Source organism: Charadrius vociferus, unplaced genomic scaffold, assembly GCF_000708025.1.
Source record: "Charadrius vociferus isolate BGI_N301 unplaced genomic scaffold, ASM70802v2 scaffold109, whole genome shotgun sequence".
Taxonomy (NCBI): domain Eukaryota; kingdom Metazoa; phylum Chordata; class Aves; order Charadriiformes; family Charadriidae; genus Charadrius; species Charadrius vociferus.
In genome coordinates this window covers 1,324,376-1,333,119 of record NW_009650060.1, presented here as the reverse complement: position 1 = coordinate 1,333,119, position 8,744 = coordinate 1,324,376, and the positions used below count along the sequence as shown (strand labels likewise).

The 8,744-nt window shown below is 38.1% G+C and overlaps 1 protein-coding gene across 2 annotated transcripts in view; it reads left to right on the top strand.

Annotated features, from left to right (window-relative positions):
* ARHGAP15 (Rho GTPase activating protein 15) overlaps positions 1-8,744 on the top strand; it is a 335,169-nt gene that overhangs the window by 262,938 nt on the left and 63,487 nt on the right. The gene's annotated exons all lie outside the window — the stretch shown is intronic.

Genomic DNA, 8,744 nt, shown 5'->3' with positions numbered 1-8,744 from the left:
CGACGTGAAGTGATATTCTCTGTCCTATATAGTGTCACACATCATACAGTTGATAACAAATTGTCACATTAGGTACCAATTTCAGCCAAAATTTCATGAACTGAACTCAGGGTTATGAAGGATGAATTGTTCTGATGACCCAAAAGCAGGCCTGGGTTCTCTGGCTTGCGTTTTTCAAGACAAATCACTTTATTACTGATAGGGAAAACAAGTAATGCCTGAAGGCAAGGTGCAAGCATTAAAGGGTTAGTTTGAAAGTCTTTAGCAAAAGTGTCCTTTCGTTTTGAAAAACTTGAATAAAGTGTTTAAATGACCTCTTCCTAACCAGAAGAGAATATAGAGAAGAAATTAAGCTTTATTGGTAAATTAAAGCCCAAATCCCATGGTTGATGAGAGATATGGTCTGTTTGAAATAGTTACACTTTCAGACTTTCTCTTCTACAATCAGCGGGTGGAGACCAACATAATCCAATTAATTGTAATTCCCTTTTGTGGCACTGGTACAGTGGTGAATGATATAGTAAGTCCATTGAAGTCTTATCTTTGGTCAGATAATCCAAATGGATTCATATTATGAAACAGTCCTTTATAAAAGTTCTGATGAACAGAAGTGTTTTGACTTTAGTGAACCAAAAGATAAATTCCGTACAAAATAAAATGTTTTGTCCTTGACATTTACAGAGCTTGTATATACCTGATTTCATGTAAGAATACTTCTTTCAGCTGGCTTATTTCAAAGAGCCCTTTCATTAAAAAAAAAAAGTCCAGAATTTGTTCTCTGGACATCCTACAAACCACTGTGTGAGAACGGAGATTTACATGTATGAGTAATCTTCATTCTTGTAAATAGTCGCATTAAAATAAATGTGGTTACAGATGTAAGGAATATAGGTATAACATTTTGAGAATTGTTTTAATTTCTATTTTTCTAATAAAACAATAAACTAATACTTCATTGATAAACCTTATAACTGTAAACAAATCATATATGTATGTTCCTTTTCAGTATTGCAAGTGGACTAGGGGAATTGCTTAATTTTAGCTCAAGCTTTGATCTATTTACATTTGGAAGTCATTTACATAAAGGAAGTCATAATGATCTTTATTGTTTTGTTAATTATTTCCTTTGATTATTGAAATTCACTCACTGAGGCACAAGCTTATTGTTATTGGGGTCAGTCCCAATAATGCATTTGGCTATGTGCAATGAGTAAGGATTGGGTGGTATTCTTGTTTTTTGAATTGTTTTCATGCAGACTCTTTGAGTTTAACAATCACTGGAGACAGGGCTGATTTAATGCATCAGTAGACTGATCCAGTACTACACATTTTGTATTTCTCCTTTCCTTTAAAGTTGCCCATAGCAAGCCCACTTTACGGCAAGAGTGTTTTCACTTGTAGTATGTTGAAATCTCCTATTTACTAAAAGCTAGTGAGATACCACTTGTGGCAGACAACACACTAGACCATATATTGAGGTCAGATCTTTAGAGTGTCTCAAAAATACTTTTTTTTTACCTTTTTTTTTTTTTTCCCTTTAACTGTCTGGTTGAAATTTAATACAAAGAATTTTTTACCCTTTGGGGTACATTACATATGAAATAATTTATGACCCATGAATCACAATAAGGCAGTGAATTAGGTTTCAGATAAGTCTGCCAAATATTACAAAACATTGTGTACAGATTTTTGGACTATGAAAAGGCTTTTGACAAGAATGGAAATAGAAGCAGTGTTAGAAACAGCAAGAAGAGGAAGAACAGAAGAGCTATATGACAGAATCCTGAAGCGCTCTGAGTTAGTAGTACAATTAAAAAGACAGGAATATGAACATATTTTTGAAGTATGAAAATGGGACAGAGAGTCATTGTCCAATTCCTTTCTCTATTAGATCTTGAGAGCCTTCAATTTATTTAAAAAGTAGATTTGTAGACGCTGATATACACAATTCTGATAAAAGACCTGACTGCAAATGGGAAAAAAAGAAAGAAACCTCTAAAATTAGATTGCAGAGAAGCTTACTGGAGAGCAATTACACAATAAAAAACATGTGAAAAGTTGGAAGGGAGATATTTACCTTCACTAATATATGTATAGACAACGTATGACTAAGTGAGGAAGATCAAGTTGAAAGCAGAATTCAGAATGGACTTTTGCCTTTGAATAGTGTATCATGAAAAGTAAGTTCCTGATCTGGGCAAGTATTTGATGTTTGTGTTCTGCAGTCTAGGGTATAAGAAAGAGAAATACTAGCATCTACCTAGAAAATGGAATAAAATCCATTAGCTGGCACAGAGAAATGAGAGAGTCATTAGTCTGGTTCAGAATACAGAGGGAAGAATAAACAGAAAGAAAAGCAACATCAAGTGTGCTCTAACTGCTAGGAAGAAGCTGAAGTTATGCTCAACAACTAAGCAGAGAGAATTAGGTAGAGGACAGAATCTTACCATGGTAAGACGAGTGTAATTTTCACTCAGCGTAGCAATTTAATTTCTATGAGTGGCGGAAAGTCTGCCAAGTTCTGTCCTTGCACTTGGGCAACTGTGGTGCTCTGAAGCTGAGGAACCTCCACACCATGGGAGGGTATCAGCTGGGTGGGAATTCCTCCATGCTCTTTCCTTGGCCCTTTCTTGAAACCCTTGGAGGGATCCGAGTATTTCTGTGACCCTGAAGGAAGGAATAATTTGTCCCTGCAGGTTTCAGTTGCTCAGACCAGGTATGCCTGCTCCTGCTTTTTGGTAACAAGTCATCTCCGAGCGAGTCTCTCGGAAGTATGTTGATCTGTAGACAGACAGTCTATTTATTCTTAGGGAGCTTTCAGCTGCATTTTGAGAGGAAATATTCTATATTTAAAATATCTCTTTTTCCCATACGGAATAGTTGATTCCACTAAATTTAATGAATTTTAAAAGTACTTGTAGTTATAATCCTGTTACGGCAATTATTGCTTCAAATTACAATGAGAGGACATGCTAAGTCAAAACTAGTTTTGCTGCCATCTAACCCTGCACCAGGGATTGGCAGTGAGTGACGTGTAAGAGCATCTTAGTGATGATACCTGTTTCTGACCACCAGAAGTATTGTCCTTTCAGTACCACTGTATATTTTCATGTTTCCAGCTTCAAACAACAAGTGATGGCATAGAAATTTCCCCCACGCAACGGCGTCGCTAGCTAACCACTTTGCTAAACCTTTGAACTACTCTGCGTTTTCATGATGTACCATTTCTGAACTTCTCGAATGTACTGGATCTTTTTCACAGAAACAATGAGACAGTTCATCCCTCTCTTATTCTGTGGACTTCTGGGGAATTATGCAAGGATGAATATGACCCAGTGTGCCCAAGTACAGAAATCTTTTCTTTTTCTGGCGCAGATCGAGATTTAAGTTAGCAGTACTTGGTTGTTCCAGCAATGCCCCCAGGTCAGCAAACTGTCATTTCACACAACTGGAATAAAAAGCACAGAGATGTTCTGCTTTTTAGCTTAAGTCACTCGGTAATTTGCGCCTGGACTCCATGGAAATGGGCACTCCGATCATAAACAAATACTCAGGCATTAGAACATCATGTCTTAAATTTTCTGTTAAAAGGTCATGCCATGTTCCTCTAGCAGAGAAGGAATAATGCACGCAAGCTTTATCTTGCTGACTATATCCTTGATAATTCATCAACAGTAGCAATGGATGCATTCAGCAGAAGCTGCTTAGAAATACACCATATACAAAATTTAAGTATTTGCTTAGCTGACGTTTTCTTTGATTTGTTTAAACACCCTTGGAAGTGAAGGGCCATGCCCTGAGCTGCAGGCAGGACAGCGGACTTCGCGCATCCAGCAAGGGAGAGAGGAAGAATAATTTAGCTGGGAGAGCACTCATAAAAATCTGTTTGACTGAGGAGAGGGTTGCTTTGTATGAGTTGAGGCTTCAGCTCTACTCTTTCATCAAAGTTCAAGGGCCTGTATGCACTTTGGAGTATGTGTGTGAAATGCAACGTCAGGACGGGACAGCCTGAGGGGGAGGAAGCGAAGCATCATGTGCCACATGGCCAAGGGGTGAGCTCCTTGTCATATGACGAGCCAGAGCCTTCACCACCATCCCATTGCTCTGTTGTCTCTGGACATCTCTGTGCTCTGTTACTGCTCTAAATTGAGTGCAATTACTTCAAAACAAGCTGTTTGTCCTGATATAACAATACTCTGCAATAATTTTGAGCTCCCATCGTTCCTGGGTGAGGTAAGAAGGCTGCTGTCTCTCTGCACTAGTGACCAGAGAAGCTGTGGCTTGTAAAATGCAGGTAGAGCTATCGAATGCACATACCTTCCCTGTATAAATTAATATTTGTGCTGTCAGCCGTGAGAACAGCTCTCACAAAGGGGTGTAGTGATGAAGGAGTGTGCTGAAGCAAGTGAAGAACTTCTGCTGGGGTCTGTTCTTTCTTTTTTTTTTTTCCACATTGAAGACCATGAATGACCAGCAAATTATTTTTGAAGAATATAAAAATAAATAATAATAATAATAACTGGACAGTTTGTCGTTCCCTAGTATGTGCAATAGAAATCTTCTTTTCCTCCTTCAACCCCAGGACTCTGTTTTGGACGTCTCACCAGTAAACTGCTTATTGGGATGAGTCAGTCCAGCAAGTTTCACAAGTTTTCAGTCAACTGGGAATGCATTGTGCACACCCAGTTCTTCTGCAGAGATTTTGATGTGAAGGCAATTGTATGCATTAGTTAACAGTGCTGTGCAGGGCTTTCTCCAGGGGAGATCTCCTTTGGTATATGCTCTGGCCCCTGGGATGGAGATTCCAGTGCTTTGAGGTTTCTCACCCCGGAGCAAAGGGTTGGTCAGTCCCCGAATGCTAATGGTTTATAAGGGAGTACAGAGGTGGCCGCTGGTGTCTCCAAGTGCCTGCCGTGAAGGGCATTGCCATCCCAGTGCTGCCCTGTGCAGCTGGCAGCAGGGAAACGATGGAAAAGGCAGCGATGTCGGCAAACGGAGTTCAGCCTTAGACCCGCTCAGTCGCGTCTCACCAAAGTCTTTCGAAAGTTTTTTGAGGCTTAACCTCCATAGCAGACCAGGCACTGCTAGTTGTGTTTCCGGGAATTGCTTTCCATGTGATTTGGGGTCATCCATGAGACCACTTGGAGGAAGATATAGTATCCTAAGTGACAGGTTGCCCAGAGAGGTGACAGATGCCCCATCCCTGGAAACATTGCAGGTCAGGGTGGACAGGGAACTGAGCAACCTGATCTATTTGAAGATGTCCCTGCCATTAGCAGGGGGGTTGGACTAGAGGACCTTTAAAGGTCCCTTCCAACCCAAAGTACTCTGTGATTCTATGATTCTGTGATTGTGAGTAGGACTTCTGAATGTAGTGCTCTGGGATTTAATGGTAGCATGGGCAAAAGACAATACATAGCTGGGAAAATACTTGTATAAATTATCTTAAAAGAAAATGAACGAGTTAGTGCTCTCAGATGACTGTATTTTACTCCCAGAGACTAGTCTAGATACCGGGGGGGGGTATGTGGTTAGAGGAACCACATCCATTTTCTTTCAAAACTGAGCTCTCTGAACTTTTTTCTTTCTTTTATTTAATTGTCTGTAGCTGTCCTTTCCATAGATTATTTACTTTCTTTTTGGACAAGGATAACTTTATGATGGTATGTTTAAACCAAAGCTGAGGTCCTGTTTGCCACTACAGCAGACATTGCTAGTGCCATTAAAAATGTGTATTGCTGAAAAAGCTGATTTCCTAAGAATAATAACACAGTAAAACATATATTCCCTTCACAAATGTATTGTATATCGAATTTTTTAACTAATAACCTTGACAGGTGCCCGCACTATTTTTTTTTTTCCTTAATGTGGTCTTTTATATTTTCAGCCTCAGTATTAGCATAAATTTTATGGGAATTTCTGGGCATATTTGTGTCTGTATCTAAGATATATGATATCAACTGGCAGTGATAGTTGAACTAATCAAATACTACTGACAAGTTAAAGCAAATTTTTAGGACTGTGAGATTTTGAGCATCTTCCCAGATACAGCATCTCCTGACTGAAAGCAGTCCTTGACTGTCAAGTTTAAATACCAGATTTGGGACTTAATCTTTATGTAAGCAAAACACCCCAATAAGAAATATGTCTGAGTAAAGCCAAAAAGTCAGGTCCTTCCCTTAGACCTAGCCTGAAATGCATGTGTGTGTTTGTTTATGGCCCTATCGCCGTGGTATGTGAGCGATTCCAACCAGTGGGAACCAAACGAGAGTCTTACACTGAATGGACTTCTATTTTCTTTTTTTTTTTTTTTTTTTTGACTTGGCATTTGTTCCTTCTAGCAAACATTTTTAAAAACTCTCTTATTGCTAGAGGGAAAATTGACACCCTTTGCTTTCACGATGATACATTCCTAACACGTTTCCTTGAAGAGCTGGAAATGGTGCAAAAATCTGGTAAGATAAGTCTCTATAAAGCCTTAGAAGTCAAGCATTCCACTTTAGACATTTAAGACAAATGCATGGCAAAAACAAGTTGCTTTTTTTTTAAGGTTTCTACTTAAAGTTCTGTGCCAAAGCTACAGTACTTATACATTTTCTAAATGTGTTTTAAGCAATAAGTTGTACAACATTTTTAGAACATGTGTTAAGCTATTTCTCTAAGAATGAAGCTCTTAACAAAACATAAGCACTCTGCATGAGATCTTAGCAGCAAAGTGCTTAAAAGATAAAGTAAGAATTGGTACCATGGGAAGAACACCAGCTGTAGAGCACACAGGTCCATTATGAGAAGTATGGTAGTGGGTAGGGAGAAAATGATTTAATCAGGAGTAAAACCAATTTTATTATAAGGGCACGCAGGGGGTGTGGCACCATAGTGAGAGGGACATTTCAAAATATCTGACAGATTTCAACAATGTGAAAACCCACCCTGTTCTTTAAAGTGACAGTAAACCCCATCAGGTCTCTCTTTTTGATGCTATTGTTAACAGTTGACTGTTTAAAGCTGGCCTGCTAAGATGCTGTCGATCTAGTTCAATAGTGTGTGGCAAAATAAAAGGCTAATTGTTGAAATACGATCAATCAAATATGATCTCAGAGTCTAAAGAAGATCCCCTCTGGTAACTCATTTGAGATCAAATCATTACTTTTATGATTGAGGTAATTCAATGGGAAGAAAAAAAAGAAAAAAAAGAGAGAGAAAAAAAGAGGCTTGAAACCAAAGAAGCAAGCAAGACAACTGAATGAAATGCACAAGTCTGCCTTTGTTCCAGCTTTGTCTCGCATTACTCCAAGTTAAGGAATTTGGTCCATTCCTTTATTTGTATACATTTCCTGAATCCAGAAATTTAAAAGGCATTTAATAACATTTATTAAATAAAAGTTGAAAGACGACTCCATTGTGAATAAGATTTTCTGTCCAAAAGTAAAACTCTATAGTGAGAAAACTATTGCGTTAAAGTACGAGGGATCTGGAGTTGTGGGTGTCCATGTGTCTCTAATAATTTTACCATTTTGTTTAACAACAGTTCGGTAAAGAGGCTGCTCTTGAAGCCAGCTGAATTGCTAAACATGAAATTTCAGTGACATTTAGTAAAACATTTCAGGATTATGTTGCTTCAAATTCAATTTGTTCAGTAGTTTTCATGGTTGGCCCCCGATTTGCATTCAGACTGAAATTTTCTAAAAAAGAGAATCATAGCACATGTGAAAAAAAGCAAACTCCATTTTTGGAGTAACAGAACTTGGAGAAAGTGTGTGTCATTTTAATTTGGACTAATGAAGATTTGCACTTTCCTAGAGTTTTATATGGATTATGATCTCAGTGTTTATTATGTTCTAACACTATCACGCTACTAGAATTAAAAAGAAAAAAAACAAACCCAGAGAAAAACAGAATAATCTTCCAATCTTGTTTTATTTTTATTAGAAACTCTATTTTAGCATTTAGTTTCTTTTATATTTAAATTCCTTAGCTCAGTCAAGCTTCAAAAGAAAACATTTTTTTTTGTTTTGTTTGCAAAACAGTTTCGTAAGCACTTGTGGTTTGCCTTTAGTGTGTTATCATTTTTGACAGCTTTGCATAGCCTAGGTAGGCCAACAGGGGTCTGTCTAATATTGTTGCTGGGCAAATCTTCCTCCCAGAGATGAAAACCAAACAAAATATTTTTGAAGCAGTAAGAAGGAATTAATATCCTTTCTCTCACAGTACTCTATTCCTTGCTGACATTACATTCAGGCAAAAAAAGGAGAAAAGCGTTACCCATTATTCCCTTGTACATAGCAAGGCTAACACATGTAAAGCAATAACTCATTTTCTATTGCCATGTTTAGCATATGTCTCCTGTTGGCTCAGCAAGGCCTTTAGGCCGGTCCCTTGAGCCGGCCATCGTTGGCAACTCTTAGCCCCTCGGCCTCAAAACCAAATAGCTTTGAATCATGTTGAGCTGTGATGCTAATTTTCATACTGATGCATTATGGGAATAAATGTATCTGACATACTGTGTCAATGGTACTGTCTCTTTGTGTCTCTTGTTTTTTTGTTAGCTGCATTCCTACAGATGGTATTCCATTGAAAATGTTCTCTTCCTACAAAAAAAAAAAAAAAGAAAAAAAAAAACATGCACAGCACCAAACCTCTAGGTGCAGAAGGCTGTTAACGGTTGCTGATGATAGTAGGCAAACATTAACATAATAATTAGTGTCTTGTAATTGTTTCATTAAAACCAGTTGTTCCATTTCTCC